Raw genomic sequence first — 17,279 nt, forward strand, 5'->3', positions numbered from 1 at the left:
CGGACCGCGCGCACCTGGTGAAGGCCTCCAGCCCCTTTGAACGCCTCAGCTTGGATTTCAAAGGCCCCCTCCCCTCCTCCGACTGACACACGTATTTCCTCAGTGTGATCGCTGAATACTCCCGTTTTCCCTTCGCCATCCCATGCCCCGACATGATGTCTGCCACCGTCATTAAAGCCCTTAATTCTATCATCACTCTGTTCGGCTTCCCCGCCTACATCCACAGTGACAGGGGATCCTCATTCATGAGCGATGAGCTGCGTCAGTTCCTGCTCAGCAGGGGTATCGCCTCCAGCAGAACGACGAGCTACAACCCCCGGGGAAACGGACAGGTAGAAAGGGAGAATGGGACGGTATGGAGGGCCGTCCAGCTGGCCCTACAGTCCAGAAATCTCCCGGTCTGCCGCTGGCAAGAGGTCCTCCCTGATGCACTACATTCCATTCGCTCATTACTTTGCACTGCTACTAACAGTACACCGCATGAACGTCTTTTTGCCTTCCCCAAGAAGTCCACATCCGGGGTATCACTCCCAACTTGGCTCACAGCTCCGGGAACCGTGCTTCTCCGTAAACATGTGTGGCTCCACAAGGCGGACCCGTTGGTGGAAAGGGTGCACCTGCTCCACGCAAACCCACAGTATGCCTACGTGGCGTTCCCCGATGGCCGCCAGGATACTGTCTCCCTCAGGGACCTGGCACCAGCAGGTTCTGCCCCCACACCACCCCCGTCACCCCCAACACCACCCTCCCCTCCCCCGTCACCCCCATCACCCCCCTAGGACTGTCCGTCCTTCCCCTGCCAACCCCCGTTGATGAAGAGGGTTTCGGCACGCTCCCAGAATCAACTTTGACCACTACAGCACCAACATCGCCGGCTCCACTTCGTCGATCCCAGAGGACGATCAAGGCGCCGGACCGGCTGAACCTCTGACCTGCCCACCGGATGACCAGAGACATTTTTCTTTCACTGTTCTGTAAATATTAAAGATTGCGAATTGTATATAGTTATCCACCACCCCCGCCGGACTCAATTTTAACAGGGGGTGAATGTGGTAAACCACTGTGTTCCTATATTAAGGGTTGTACGGTAGAACTTGCACTACAGGTTCACCTGGGCCCCGCATGCTAGCTCCGCCCAGGAGCCGGGTTATAAATATGCATGGCCTTCAGCTAGCAGCCGTTTCGTCAGCTGCTGTAGGAGGCCACACTTCAGATACTAATAAAGCCTCAGTTTGAATTCAACTTCGTCTCCAGCCAAATTGATCGTGCCTCAAAGTGCAGATTATTACATTTATGATATCAAAAGTACTAGTGTTTCCAATTTGTAACTACCCAGTTACTTCTGAAAGTCATGTTTTTTTTTGCCTCTGTTGAGTTGATACATTCAAAGGATTCTGGGTTCCCATTAGCTGTGCCTTGTCTTTCGCATGTGGAATCACTACCACCTTCAGGGCCACTGTGCATTTTTTGCCAGATGAATGAAATAGCTTAAATGGAGACAGGTGTAAAAGAGCGGTAAACTGGTCTTATGAATATCCACTCTCAGGTGGCATGTTTTCAGCTTCCTGTGTTAAGAGGACTTAACATTTTAACTGCCGTGTCAGGAAACCTGGCTTTCAGTGCAATTAATTTGAGTGTCCAATTATCCATTCCCTTGGTTTTGCACCAGAGGCTTCCATCAGTGAGCATGGCTAACATTTAAACTGACAAGCATATCAAAGGCAATGAGGTTCTGATGATGTGTATAGTTAACTTCATTGCACATTTCTTTTTATAATAAACGGCGTTGCTAACATAAGCATTTGAATAGTTGAACTTCAACCTGTTCAGACACTCGTGTAACATTACACTGAAACATTGTTTCCATTTACAGATACAGATAGGGACAGCTGGCAACAAACAATGAAGCTCTTGTCAAAACAACCAGCTTACAAAGACGGTTTGCACGCTTGTACCTAACAGGCCTGCTGTTTAAAAACCTGAGTAGCCTCTTCTGCATTGAACCAAATGCTTCTTATTTAAGGTGTCCATGGACAGGTAGTGGGTCTGGGAAGACACTGCACCCGCATTATATCTTCGGGGCCAGAGGCTGACAGTGATAAAGCGGTATTAAATGGTTGTTTTGTCTTTATTTTGAGTAGAAATGAAGAAAGGTACCACGGACCATGAAAAGTCTGAATTCCTGAAGGAGGCACACTTGATGAGGTAAAAGTAGCTCTATTACCAGCATGCCTCTGTTTTTTGACACATGAATGTGGGCTGTTGCCCTGTGAGGGAATGTCTTTCATCTGAGCATTTTACCTTGTGATCTTGTGTTCATTGACTTTTAAAAACGGTGAAAGGGAGGATGAAGAGAGTAGAAAATGCTGCTTCTAGCTGATTCCTGGTTTATATTCACAGTGAGAGCAGGAACACCACTGACAAGATTGTTAAAAAGATTAGTTTGAGGGCAGCACGCTGCAGCAGTGGATAGCACTGGGACTGCGGCGCTGAGGACCCGGGTCCGAATCCCGGCCCTGGGTCATTGTTCATCTGGAGTTTGCACATTTCCCCGTATCTGCGTGGGTTTCACCCCCACAACCCAAAGATGTGCAGGTTAGGTGGAGATGTGCAGGTTAGGTGGATTGACCAAACTAAATTGCCCCTCAATTGGAAAAAAAAAATTGGGTACTCTAAATTTATAAAAAAAAGATTAGTTTGTATTTTGAACTTTCATCCCTTTTTGGCTCCAATTTATCTCCTTCAGGTTAGAGCCATGCATCGTGTCCAACATAGATATTTATACGAAAATCAACGGGAAGTGAATTTGTAAAAAGCTTATCGCACCCTCATTTCTTATTGGCACCAGAACCGATATTAAGAGAAATCGATTTCATGGCTTAATTGAAATCGGATCAAATGTAGTATCCCAATAATACCTGGCAAAGTCGGAAAGCTCAATCCTTTCAGCAGCATGATATGTCAGCTCCATACGTTTTCATGTTCTTATACAATTGCAAGGCTAAATTTACAGGTAAGGATGTGTGAGATAGGAAGTGGGATGTTTCCTGCTGCTACAGCAGGAAATGCACTGCTGAGTCTGGTGGCTGAGGAAGAGTAAATAAAGAACTTACATTGAGACTTTTGGAGTGCACTCGCAAAACAACAGCCAATAACTTCACTGCAAACAGAAAATGAATAATCGGGTCTGTTTTTGTACTGCTGCTTGAGGGATGAATGTTAACTAAGAACATCTTTGTACTTTTCATCAAATATTGCCAGTTCTTTGCATTCACCTGCACAGCAGAGGTGGGGCTTGGATTTAACACTTTATTTGAACAATGGCAAAAAAATTCAACAGTCCCTCAGTCAGCCGAGACTATTAACACCCACTTACTCCTCTTGATTTAAAGGTGAGGGCATTGACACATGTGTCATGTTGCATTTGCCCCAATTTTAACTCCAGGCCAATTTTTTGTGGGTGAGCAGTAGCAGTGTGACTCAGAAACGTAACCTGCTGCGCCAGAATTGAAGTATTAAGCCACATTTAAATTCCTCCGGTCAACCAACCACGAGTTTTGGTCACACGTTGGTGAGAGGCAATGGGAATCTCAAGGCCTGTCAATGGTGGATATGAATGTGTTGGCAGCCTGTCCCGTGAGATTCCTGCGAGTATAGAATCATAGAATTTACAATGCAGAAGGAGGCCATTCAGCCCACCAGGTCTGCACCGGCCCTTACAAAGAGCACCCTACTGAAGCCCACATATCTACCCTATACCTGTAACCCAGTAACCCTCACTTAACATTTTTTGGACACTAAGGGCAATTTAGCATGACCAATCCACCTAACCCGCACATCTTTGGACTGTGGGAGGAAACCGGAGCACCCGGAGAAAACCCACGCACACACGGGGAGAAGTGCAGACTCTGCACAGACCGTGGCCCAGCCGGGTATCGAACCTGGGACCCTGGAGCTGTGAAGCAACTGTGCTAACCACTATGCTACCGTGCTGCTCTGAGTAGGGTGAAACAGGGATTAAGGGACAAAAGGGAAGACTTTGAGCGGGATTCTCCTTTTCTGAGACTAAATGTTGACGCCAACTCAGAATTTGTGGACATTCACGACAAAAAAACAGCCGCCACACCTGGACCGATTCCGCTACTATTGAGGGGCTAGCGCCGGTGCTGCATGGAACACAATCGATTCTAATGAAAAATGGTGCAGGATTCGCCAGGTATGTGATTGACACTGCGGTGTGCACTGCTGCATGGCTGCCTTTCCGGCTGCAGCAATGGTGTTCCCTGCCCGTCCACCCCCACCCCACTGCCCACCGCCTGGCCACCCCCCACTACTACCCCAGGCCCTGGCAGAAGCCCCTCGACCAGCGGCACAACTGTCAGCACACTACGGCGATGTTGGACACTTTCCGTACCCCCTCTCTCCCTCAGCAGTCGCCATGCCGGTTTCACGATTTTTAAAAGCACAAAGCGCCGTCGGGAGCTCGGCCCATCAGAGGAGGAGAATCGCGGAGGCCCCGGAGAATACCGGGTCGGGCCCGCTAATGATATGTAAACGGTGTCTGCTGTACGTGCGTTCCGGAACACATTGATGCCGCTGTCGAGGTGTTGGAGCATTGCGATTTGGCGTCAAATCGGCACCTGCTGTAATTTTGGTATTGGAACGATTCTCCGCCCAATCACCTTTCCTGATTTATGCACCGGCTAATGGAGAATCCGCCCATAGGCTTTCTTGTTAGGGCCTCAGACAATATTCCAACTCTTCCTGGAGACCTCAGGATAGTTTTTTAAACAACACATTTTCTAGCCACTTCTAGCTCTGTTCTGCTTCCCAACTGGGCTGGCCTGGAGGGAACTCATTGCTACTTTCTGCACAGGACCTGGAGTTAAAATTGCAGTCAGGTACCAATGATGCTGCCATTGGGTGGCTATCCTTGCTGTTTGCTCAGGTGAACAAGTGAAGCTGGCAACCCCAAGTTGGAAAACTCGAGCAATTTTAATTTAGAAATAAAATAATGATTAGCTTTTACTTTTGCTTATTACAAGTTGGTAAAATTAACTAAGCAAGCTAACCTTGAATTCTCACTAATTTAGGAGTTCTGGTAATGATTTCAGTTTAAACGAAATTGTAAATCCTCATGGACAACAAAGAATGGCACATGGTATGCTGATTTTCCTCTAAGTAGATACTTCAGTTTGAAGTATTTTTCAGGTATATTCCATCAAGGTACTCTTAACTGATTGAAACAATAGTAATTAACAAGCAAACAAGATGTAGTTAGAATATATTTGTTATGTTAGTGACTATAGTGAGGTTGAGCTCTGTGTAAATCAGATCACTTAAATTATAAAAACCATCATATCAATGGGAAGGCGCTGCATATATAGGGGGTAATTGTAAACCGTTCCCAGTAAGGGTGGGGAGTTAAAATTTTAAAATGGCAAACCCAATCTTTGCTTTCAATTTTAACAAAGCTAGTTTGTGACGGTGTGGATTTGGCGATTAACTTACTCTTTGGAAGTAATTTAATTAGGCTACATGCCCTAAATTTTATCTCAGGAAACCTAACAGTTGGAAATGGCCAGATTTAATGGAATAAATACCTTTGCGGCACTGCTTGTGGACCAAGTAGAGCAGGAGCACTTCTTCCGGTGTTCCTCTCCACAATCAGATCCCCCCGATCTTTGGCCACCCACATCCAACTCCCTTGGAAGTCCAATTTCCAGTGACCTCACACCTGACGCCAATGTACGATTCATAGCTGCTCCCCTTTCCATCCTTTGGACACCCAGCTAGCCTCTTAATGCATTACATTTCACATGACCACTGGTGTGGGTGGAGCGTGGGCAGGCCCGTGAATCACATCCACATGTTCTGGGCATGTGTCTGGCAGAGGTTTGCGGATGTAATGTCCGAGGTGCTGGGGTGAAGGTGGCCCCGCGTCCAGGAGTGGCAACATTCTAGGTGTTGGAAGACCCTGGAGTCCAGGGGGCGAGAGAGGCCAATGTCTTGGCCTTTGCCTCCCTGATAGCCTGGAGATGGATCTTGCTTGGATGGAGGGGCTCAGAGCAGATGAACGTGGGCATGTGGGTGAGCGACCTGGTGGAATTCCTGAGGCTGGAGAAGGTCAAGTTAGTCCTGAGGGGGTTGATTAATGGGTTCACTCGGAGATGGAAGCCGTTCATAGACTTCTTTAAGGAGGACTGAGGGGTCAGCAAAGGGGAAGGGAAGGGGGTTAAAATACGGAAGGCAGGATGGGAGAAGGGGGCGATGATGGGGAACAGGGGTGGGGGAATGGGTGGTGGTTATTTACTGCTTCGGTTTGTTTTTATGAAAATGCCTGATTAAATATACATATTTTTTAATTCTCATGGCTTCCAGGAAATCTGTACTTCCAGGTTCTCCCCACCACCCTGCTCCCTTCCGATCATGCAGTTAAAAAGGTAAAGTCACCATAGTCCACTTTCCCCTTTGAAGGAGAGAGTTGACTGGTGGTGATTTAACCTGTGTGTCACCACATCTCAGGTGAGGGGCAAGATTGAGAAGGTGGGGCCTTCGTGAATAACTTCAGCCGACATGGGAATTGAACTGCTGGTCTTGCTTTGCATCACAAAGTAGCTGTCCAGCCGTTGAGCTAAACTGGATCCCAGTTATTATTTGGGAAATGGTGTGGTAATACAAAAAATAAAAAATCCCAGATTCAGGGGGCGCGATTCTCCGCTCCCGTGCCGGTTGGGAGAATCCATTTTTCCACGCGACGCCGGTCTGACGCCCTCCCGCGATTCACCCAAGCGGCGAGAACGGCCCCGTCGTGTTCTGCGCGGCGCAGGCCGGAGAATCGCCCGAGACACCCAAAATGGCGATTCTCCGGCACCCCTGCTATTCTCAGGCCCGGATGGGCCAAAGTCCCGACGGCGTGACCCCAGTTCACGCCGTCGCCGTTCACACCTGGTCAATAAAGTCATCAGCCAGTCGTGCTGGCAGACGCTGAGCAGTGAGGAGCTGAGCGGACTTTCCCGGAACTCCTGCAGACCGGGTCGGCTTCCCCGAGAACGCTGCGGCCAACGGGGGGGGGGGTAGGAGGGGGGGGCGAGGGGGAGTGTGGAGGTGGGAAGGGGGGAGGGAGGGAGTGAAGGAGGGAGGGGGGTGAGGGAGGGACTGGAGGGGGGTGAGGGAGTGAGTGGAGGTGGGGGGGAGCGAGGGAGTGGAGGTGGGGGGGGGAGGGAGGGTGTGGAGGTGGGAGTAGGGTGAGGGAGGGAGTGGAGGTGGGAGGGGGAGGGAGTGAGTGGAGGTGGGAGGGGGGTGAGGGAGGGAGTGGAGGTGGGAGGGGGGTGAGGGAGGGAGTGGAGGTGGGAGGGGGAAGGGAGGGAGTGGAGATGGGGTGGAAGGGGGTGAGGGAGGGAGTGGAGGTGGGAGGGGGGAGGGAGGGCGTGGAGGTGGGGGGGATGGAGGGAGTGGAGGTGGGGGGAAGGGAGGGAGTGGAGGTGGGAGGGGTTTGAGGGAGGGAGTGGAGGTGGGAGTGGGGTGAGGGAGAGTGTGGAGGGTGTCGTCCATCCGTGGATGCCACATGTCAGCCGCCCTGATATGGCAGGACGGTGACGAGGACACGGCCGCAGGTTGTCGTGTGGCTGATGGGCACAGGCAACTGGCTCATTGGTGAGGAGAACGGTGTGAACTGACCATTGGACGCAGACAGTGACCAGGTGTCAGTCTGGCTGTGTATCTGCAGCGCGACCAGGCCACCGGGACACACAGGTATCCCATGCAATCCGGCTGGCGAGGTGTGGAAGAACCTCCGTGTAACATGTCGTTTCTCTGCCCCCCACCACCCGCCTGCAGGTCACCATGTATGCCAACCAGTCAGCGATGTTCACTGCCGTGGTTGGAGCCGCAGCTCTGCAGGTGGCCATCCGGCAGCGTAGACTCAGACGGCCCACAGTGGCTGCAGATGCAGCGGTTGCTGCTGCAGCAGAGGGGATGGCCGCGGAGTGGCCCGTCGTCGCCGCGCAGGCCGCAGGCGCTCAGGCCCGAAATGTCCAGGGGGATGCCGAGGGGATCATTGACCCCCTGACGGCGAGGAATGCACAGGAAGCGGGCACTGATATCGAAGTGCTTGGGGGGGAGGAGGAGGAGGAGGAGGAGCCACTGATGGTGGTGCCAGGGCGCCACAGGCGTCCAGCAGGGCCCAGGGTGTACCGTGACAGAATGTCGTTCGAGACCCTACCGGACATCACATGCAGGAGGAGACTACGGTTCAGCAGGGAGACGGTCGCACATATATGCCACCTCGTGGTGCACGTCGCACCATTTGGAATGGGTGGTGGACACACGATACCAGTCTCCGTCAAGTGATGGTGGCCCTAAACATTTACGCTACCGGTTCCTTCTAGGCGCCGAGCGGGGACCTATCCGGGATCTCACAGGCATCGGTCCACAGGTGCATCAGGGCCGTGACCGACGCCTTGTACGCCATCGCGGACAGGTACATTAAATTACCCAAGGACCGAGCACAGCAGGAAGCACGGGCACGTGGATTCGCCAAGGTGGCTGGGATACCGATGGTCCAGGGTGTCATCGATGGTGTGCATGTCCCCATGCGCCTGCCTGCAGACAACAGGGAAGTGTTCATGAACAGGAAGGGCGCATACTCCATGAACATTCAGGTGGTGTGCGACCCACATGAAGATCATGCACGTGTGTGCAAAGTACCCCGGCAGTGTGCATGACGCCTACATTCTGGCACAGTCGTTCATCCCCGCAATGTTCGATGGATGCCCCCCCCTCCCCCCCCGGCTGAGGGGCTGGTTGCTGGGCGACAGAGGCTATCCGTTGAGGTCATGGCTGATGATGCCAATACGGAGGCCTCAGACCAACGCAGAGAGCCTATACAACGAGGCCCATGCAGCAACCAGGGGTGTGGTGGAGCGGTGCTTCGGCCTGCTGAAGATGCGATTCAGATGCCTGGACCGCTCAGGAGGGGCCCTGCAGTACCGGCCCGACATGGTCGGTCGCATAGTAGTGGACTGCTGTGCGCTGCACAACATTGCCATGCAGAGGGGAGATGCACTGGTGGAGGAGTCGGAGGGAGGCACCGGAGCCAACGCAAACGGAGGGGAGAAGGAAGATGAGGAGGAGGAGGAGGAGGATGATGGTGCGCATCAGGTTGGGGGGAGGGGCGCAGGACACAGACAATGCCCGGGTACTGGCTACGTCCAGGAGGCTGCACGACGTCGAGGTCAGCGGGCAAGCGACGCGTTGGTGGCCGCACGGTTCACGCACCGTGGGGGAGGGATTCGCTGATCACTGCCACTTGCACCATCACTCCTGTACACGGACATCACACTGCACGCCCCTCAACCCCCCGCCCCCCCGCACCGCGTTCACGGCACCAATTCCACATCACCTTCCCATTGCGGCACTACGGAATTGCACAACATTGATGGTTGTGTAAGCGGGTGTGATCAGTGCCATGTTGAATGATGACAGCCCGCTCTGCGATGAGCTCAGATTCGCCAGCTGAGGTCTGACTCATGGCTATGGCTGAACCATGCACTCCGGTGGTCACAGCCTTCGTAACGGACATTTCATCACGTGCCCATGTGGGGTAGCTGTCGTCCGAGTGCCGAGGACTACGGTGTCCGATTTTGGGAGGCAGGGGGGAAAGGGCCAGCACATCCGGCACCGACGTTGAACCACTCGTTAACCACAGCGCCACTCGGTCAGCCCCCTGGCACCGGACATAGCACAGAGTCTTACAAGTTAAGTGCAACAGTGAGTTTATTTGTGACATTCAGATACAGATGCCATACCCCCTACAACTAAACTGTGCCCTACATCCATGCCAACTTATGTGCCTAACTTCTTTGCCTTACGGGCCCTACCACTATGTCTAGGTGTCTCCCCAGATGGTACAGCTGGAGTGGAGGCGGACTGCTGAGAATCACGCCCTGTGACATGGCTCCCCGTCGGCATGCGTTTCCTGGGGCGGCCCGGCTTCGATGGGCCAGGCTGCTGGGCGGGCGTGCTGGATGGCGTGGTGCCACCCTGTCCTGCCCGCTGCCCACCAGATGCGCCAAGGACGGAACGGGGGGAGGCCGAGTGGACCAGGACGTCCCTTGCTGGAGGTAATGGGACAGGTCCCAGAACCTCCTCCTCCCTTGGGGATCCCGGTGGCCCCCGGGCCTCACTGTGGGAAAGAGGTGCGATCGGAGACATGCCTCGCCGCACCACCGACACCTGGCGCTGCCAGTACTGGAGGCCTGCAGCGGTATCGACCACGGTCCGAATGTTCGCAGAGACGGAACCCAGGGAGTGCGACATGGTTGCCAGGGACTGTGCTATCTCTACCTGTGAGTGCGCTACGCCATCCATCATGTGCGCAAGGCGGTCTATGCTCTCCGCGACTGACTGCTGGGACTGTGCCATCGCTTGCTGGGACCGGGCCATGGCATGGTGAGACTCGGCCAGGGCCCGGGGAGCAGCGGCAATGTCCTGTTGGCTCTGGCGCATGGCTACCTGTGAGAGGGCAGCCCTCTCCTGGGCCATGGATGACGCGTGCATGTGAAGCCCAATGCCTTGCAGAACCTGACCCATGGCCGAAACCCTTTCACCCATTGCCTCCACCGCGGATGCCACCCGTGTGGTGTCGGCCTGGGTGGCTGCAATGAGCGGCACCACTCCCTGCTCCTGGACGCGGATGGACGCCTCCAACTGCATGTGCAGGTCCTGGAAGATGGCCCTCATCCCGTTATTCAGTCCCTGGGTGTCCACATGCATTGCTTATCCGGTGGGTCAAGTACATCCAGGAACCCGGGAACCATCTGGGCGGCAGCTGTTTGCTGGGCCTGGGCTGCCCTCCGACCGTCCAGCTCCACGGCTGCTCCAAACTCCACCTGCTGTACCGGCTCGGCTGTGTGGTGCGCACCAGACCGTGACCCGGGAGCCTCATCACTTATCTGCCCAACCGAGGTGAGTGTCTCTGCGATGGTGGATGGTGTGGGAGACAGCAGTGCCGCTAGCTCGAGGTCATCGTCTGTTAGGAAGTCTGGTGTGTACTGGTCCCCCTCATGGCCCACACAAGGTGCATGCGTCCCATGTCATGTTGCCCTCCAGGTGAATCCGTGGACTGTGTGGCCGTTCTCTGTGCATCATCGTCACTGTCCATCCTGTGCCCCTCAGTGTTGTCTCTGTCCGTCGTATGTGCGTCCCCGTCCAGCGTCCCATACTGAGAGGATGGCCCTCCTGTCCGACCGACTGCCACCCTCTGGCGTGCGTCCCTGGGTGCGCTTGAAGTTGGAGATGGTCGGCTGTGTCTTGGCAGAGACGACCCTGTTCGGCGGCTGGCCCTGGGGAACACAATGATACGGGGTTCATTAGACACGCTGGGCCGGGTGTATGATGGTGGTGGGGGCAGAGTGTGAAGGGGGGTTGGGATCGGGGTGCAGTGGCATGAGTGTGAGTGGGGAGGGGATCGAGGGTGCAGTGGCCAGAGTGTGAGGGGGGAGGGGATCGAGGGTGCAGTGGCCAGAGTGTGAGGGGGAAGGGGATCGAGGTGCAGTAGCCAGAGTGTGGGGGGGGGGGGAGAGGATCGAGGGTGCAGAGGCCAGCGTGTGAGGGGGGAGGGGATCGAGGGTGCAGTGGCCAGAGTGTGAGGGGGAAGGGGATCGAGGGTGCAGTAGCCAGAGTGTGGGGGGGGGAGAGGATCGAGGGTGCAGAGGCCAGAGTGTGAGGGGGGAGGGGATCGAGGGTGCAGTGGCCAGAGTGTGGGGGGGTGGAGGGGATCGAGGGTGCAGTAGCCAGAGTGTGGGGGGGGGAGAGGATCGAGGGTGCAGAGGCCAGAGCGTGAGGGGGGAGGGGATCGAGGGTGCAGTGGCCAGAGTGTGGGGGGGTGGAGGGGATCGAGGGTGCAGTAGCCAGAGTGTGGGGGGGGGGAGAGGATCGAGGGTGCAGTGGCCAGAGTGTGAGGGGGAAGGGGATCGAGGGTGCAGTAGCCAGAGTGTGGGGGGGGGGGGGAGAGGATCGAGGGTGCAGAGGCCAGAGTGTGAGGGGGGAGGGGATCGAGGGTGCAGTGGCCAGAGTGTGGGGGGGTGGAGGGGATCGAGGGTGCAATAGCCAGAGTGTGGGGGGGGAGAGGATCGAGGGTGCAGAGGCCAGAGTGTGGGGGGGGAGAGGATCGAGGGTGCAGAGGCCAGAGTGTGAGGGGGGGAGGGGATCGAGGGTGCAGTGGCCAGAGTGTGGGGGGGTGGAGGGGATCGAGGGTGCAGTGGCCAGAGTGTGAGGGGGGCGATGACGGGTTGGGGATGAGGATATGCAGGGTTGTCTCACTTGCTTCAGCACCTCCGATCTGGCAAGTCGCGACCTCCCGGGTGGCGGACCCCCCAGCGAGGTCCAGGGCCCTGTGCTCATGAACGTTTATGGGGTGCAGCACAGGAGAACCCCCTCCGGTTCTCATACGCTCACGTTGGTTGTGAGCTGTCTTGTCCTGGCGGGGGGGGTTGGATAAAGCATCACAATTAGGCGGGTATCATCAGGGCGTGCAGATATAGGCTGTATTAATGCTGGGTGAGGAGACAATTGGAGCCACGCCATGGCATCTCTCCAGGGGGTGTCCCGGTGCTCATGTGGGTCGAGTACAACGTTGTGCACCCTGACCCCCCCCCCCACCCACCCCCCACCCCCCCCACCCCAATTCCCCCCCTCGTGCCCGGGGGGAGGGGGGTTGGTTGTGACCCAGGGGTACCCTCATGGCACTTACCCTGGCAGACCAAGTGAGGTTGAGCAGCCTCTTCCAACACTGCTCCCCGGACCAGGGGGTGTGCCCCACAGCACTCACAGCGGTGCCAACTTCACGCCAACCATGCCTCACCGTGCTGGATGGCTGGCGATGCCCACGTCTTGGGCAGAGGGTGGCACTTCGGTTTTCTACCTCATCGAGGAGGGTGTCCAGGTCCGTGTCCCGGAACCGCGGTGTGGCTCGCTGGGGCTCAGCCATCTCTCCTCCTTCTCCTCCTCCTGGGTCCTTCTGTGCGCGGATCGCGCCATTTATGGCGCAGCGCCGCGTCATTCGGGTGTCGCGCGCTTGCGACGCTGCTTTTGCGCCACGTCCCCCGAGTTCCTCGCGGCCCCGCTCCTAGCCCATTTTCGGGCCTTGAATCGATCGCGATCGGGGCCGTTTCGCGCCGTCGTGAAACTCGACGGCGTTCACGTGGGCACTTAGTCGCGGGAGCGGAGAATCGCGCCCAGGATGTGCACACTCAAAAATCCTTCTTGTTTTCTCTTTGCAACAGGAATACATTTTAACTGGGAGTTTAAACTGAACCTTTTGAGCAGCAACCACACTATTGTCAGTTCTGCAATGTTAATATTTTCAAGTTTAAGTAGCAGCAATGACTTAACTGGCGAATGATATTACTTTTAATAGTAGAGGAGCTATGATGATCACCTCTTAACATTTTTGCACAAGGGTAGTGGCAGAACTGATGCAAAACTCCTTTGAAAATCTGGAGTTGCATAAATAATTGTGTAATTCACCCACTCCATAATCCTCTCTTTCTTTTGTGCTGTGAAAAGAAAGGTGTGTTCAATGAAGTCTGGGCCATTAACCTATTCTTCCATTCATCTTTGATTGAACCTACAACACCAAAAAAATACCATCACTGTGCATGAAGCAAAGACCTTTATTATATTACTCAATAGTAACTCTAGCTAAAATGAATGCACAGAAGTCAACCCAAACAGAAATTACAGGAACTGGCACTTCTCATATTTGCCAAATATTTTAGAAAAACACATTGTTGGTGAGCTTTATTATTAAAACAAATAAAGTAATAATATTTGCATTACTCACTGAAGAGTTCTTAGCTGTAAAGAGTAATACCTCCTTGAAATTTAGAAACATTTTACCAAATGCAGAAACATCGGAGATAAGATGATGAAAACCGTGACCATTTATTTTGACATCCCCTTTTATTTGCCTCACTCCAAATATCTTCTTTATTTGTCACATTTCTACTGTTGGATGCCACCATGTTTCTGATTGTTTACATAACACTGAGCTTCTTGTCATTTAAAACAAACGGGCTTATTCGTATCTAGAATAGTCTTTTGAAAATGCAGATAGAGATTGCAATGCAAAAATTGTGTCAAGCTGTACTTTCTCTTGATGCCACAACAAGTTGGTATAATATATATTGTGAGTGGCTGAAGAGAGTTAGCATGCTTTCTGCTTTTGTGTGCTACTTTGCCTCTCATTTTCAGTCCACGCTGCTGGCTAGCAGTAATGTGAAAAAGAGAGCTAAATGGATAGGTCTCTGTCGGCACACAGCCTCTCCATTGGTAAGCCCTCAGCTGTGCCTCCTCTTGACACATGGAAGGCTAATGCTTCAGAGGAACTCAGAGGATATTTGACTCCTAGATGTGCAGTGTGCAGGCCCTCTAGCATGTGGACACGCCCTGGTACTCATAACCAAACTCCCACCCATGGAAGCAAAGCTCCACTGCCTTGTTGAAGGCTAAGGGAATAAGCCTTGTCAAAGAAATCTGGAGTAGAGCCCAAAGGCGGACTGGTGTCTAAATATGTCATCTTTCCGATAACTCCTGCAACCAAGCCAATGCCAAATGCAGTGCCTTTTTTTATTATTGTGAACATTGCTGACTAGGCCAGTATTTATTGGCCTTCCCTAGCTGCCTTTGAGAGGTTGATGGTGAACTGCCTTATTGAACCACTGTGATACAGGTACACCCACAGTATTGTTAGGGAGGGATTTCAAGGATTTTGACCTAATAATGGTAAAGGAATCGCAATCTATTTCCAAGTCAGGATGGTGTGTACGTTCAAGGGAAACCTTCAGGTGATTGTGTTCCCATGCATCTACTGTCCTGGTCCTGCTAGATTGTAGTAGTCACAGGTTTGGAAGGTGCCGTTGAAGGAGCCTTGAAAAGTTGTGCAGTGTATCTTGTAGATGGTACATACTGCTTCCACTGTATGTTGGTGATGGAGGGAGTGAATGTTTAAAGTGGTGAATGAGGTGCCAATTAAGGGGCTGCTTTGTCTTGGATGATGTGGAGCTTCTGGAGTGTTGTTGGAGCTGTACTCATCCAAGAAAGTGGGGAATGTTCCACCACACTCCTGACTTGTGCCCTGTATCTGGTGGACAGGCTTCGGGGAGTCTGGAGGTGAGTTACTCACTGCAGGATCCTAGCCTCTGACCTATTCTTGTCGCCACAGTATTTATGTAGCTGGTTCAGTTTAGTTTCTGGTCAATGGTAATCCCCAGGATGTTGATTGTGGGGGATTCAGTGATGGTAATGCCATTGAATATCAAGGACCAATGGTTTGATTCTCTTTTATTGGAGGTGGTGTGGTGCAAATGTTACTTGCCACTTATCAGCCCAGCCCAATATTGTCCAGGTCTTGCTACATTTGCACATGGACTGGTTCAGTGTCTGAGGAGTCGCGCTTGTTGAATATTGTGCAATTATCAGCCAACATCCCCACATCTAACCTTATGTTGGAAGGATGGTCATTGATGAAGCAACGGAAGATGGTTAGGTCTAGGACATTACTTCAAGCTGGACTTGTCCTGCTTATTATGGAGCAATTTTCCACATTGCTGAGTAGATGCCAGTATTACAGCTGTACTGGAACAGCTTAGCTCGGGTGTAGCTAATTTTGGAGCAGACATCTTCAGTGCTATTGCCAGAATGTTGTCAAAGCCCATAGCCTTTGTTATCCAGTGACTTCAGCCTTTTCTTGATACCATTTGGATTGAATCAAATTTGCATCTATGATGCTGGGGATAAGGGTCTGGTTGTACTGTCATAGGCCATGGCTACAGGGGACAAGCCTTGTTTCCTGACCTATCTCCCTGCTAGATAAATCATGAATGATGGAGTAACAAATGGCATGGCCGCTGTGGGTACTGCCTTAATGCTGGATCCTCAGTTGGGCATTGCTGACAATTAGAACATAGAACATAACAGCGCAGTACAGGCCCTTCAGCCCTCGATGTTGCACCGACCTGTGAAACCACTCTAAAGCCCATCTACACTATTCCCTTATCGTCCATATGTCTATCCAATGACCATTTGAATACCCTTAGTGTTGGCGAGTCCACTACTGTTGCAGGCAGGGCATTCCACACCCTTACTACTCTCTGAGTAAAGAACCTACCTCTGACGTCTGTCTTATATCTATCTCCCCTCAATTTAAAGCTATGTCCCCTCGTGCTAGACATCATCATCCGAGGAAAAAGGCTCTCACTGTCCACCCTATCCAATCCTCTGATCATCTTGTATGCCTCAATTAAGTCACCTCTTAACCTTCTCTCTAACGAAAACAGCCTCAAGTCCCTCAGCCTTTCCTCATAAGATCTTCCCTCCATACCAGGCAACATTCTGGTAAATCTCCTCTGCACCCTTTCCAATGCTTCCACATCCTTCCTATAATGCGGTGACCAGAATTGCACGCAATACTCTAAATGCGGCCGCACCAGAGTTTTGTACAGCTGCAACATGACCTCATGGCTCCGAAACTCAATCCCTCTACCAATAAAAGCTAACACACCGTACGCCTTCTTAACAACCCTCTCAACCTGAGTGGCAACTTTCAGGGATCTATGTACATGAACACCGAGATCTCTCTGCTCATCCACACTGCCAAGAATCTTACCATTAGCCCAATACTCTGTCTTCCTGTTATTCCTTACAAAAAGAATCACCTCACACTTTTCTGCATTAAACTCCATTTGCCACCTCTCAGCCCAGCGCTGCAGCTTATCTATGTCCTTCTGCAACATGTAATATCCTTCCGCACTGTCCACAACTCCACCGACTTTAGTGTCATCTGCAAATTTACTCACCCATCCTTCTACGCCCTCCTCCAGGTCATTTATAAAAATGACAAACAGCAGTGGCCCCAAAACAGATCCTTGTGGTACACCACTAGTAACTGGACTCCAGTCTGAACACTTCCCATCAACCACCACCCTTTGTCTTCTTCCAGCGAGCCAATTTCTGATCCAAACTGCTAAATCTCTCTGAATCCCATGCTTCCGTATTTTCTGCAGTAGCCTACTGGGGGGAACCTTATCAAACGCTTTACTGAAATCCATATACACCACATCAACTGCTTTACCCTCATCCATCTGTTTGGTCACCTTCTCAAAGAACTCAATAATCACGAAACCGTGTTGACTATGTCTAATCAAATTATTCCTTTCCAGATGATTATACACCCTATCTCTTATAAACCTTTCCAAGATTTTGCCCACAACAGAAGT

The 17,279-nt window shown here is 52.4% G+C and overlaps 1 long non-coding RNA gene across 1 annotated transcript in view; it reads left to right on the forward strand.

The window, feature by feature from the left end:
- Positions 1 to 1,946: 1,946 nt before the first annotated feature.
- Positions 1,947 to 17,279, forward strand: part of LOC140411708 (uncharacterized) — a 57,385-nt gene continuing 42,052 nt past the window's right edge. Inside the window, exons 1-2 of the long non-coding RNA XR_011940956.1 lie at positions 1,947 to 2,037; positions 2,142 to 2,205. This is a non-coding gene — a long non-coding RNA (uncharacterized lncRNA). The remainder of the gene's footprint in view (positions 2,038 to 2,141; positions 2,206 to 17,279) is intronic.

The sequence above is a fragment of the Scyliorhinus torazame genome, chromosome 4 (genome assembly GCF_047496885.1).
Source record: "Scyliorhinus torazame isolate Kashiwa2021f chromosome 4, sScyTor2.1, whole genome shotgun sequence".
Lineage (NCBI taxonomy): Eukaryota > Metazoa > Chordata > Chondrichthyes > Carcharhiniformes > Scyliorhinidae > Scyliorhinus > Scyliorhinus torazame.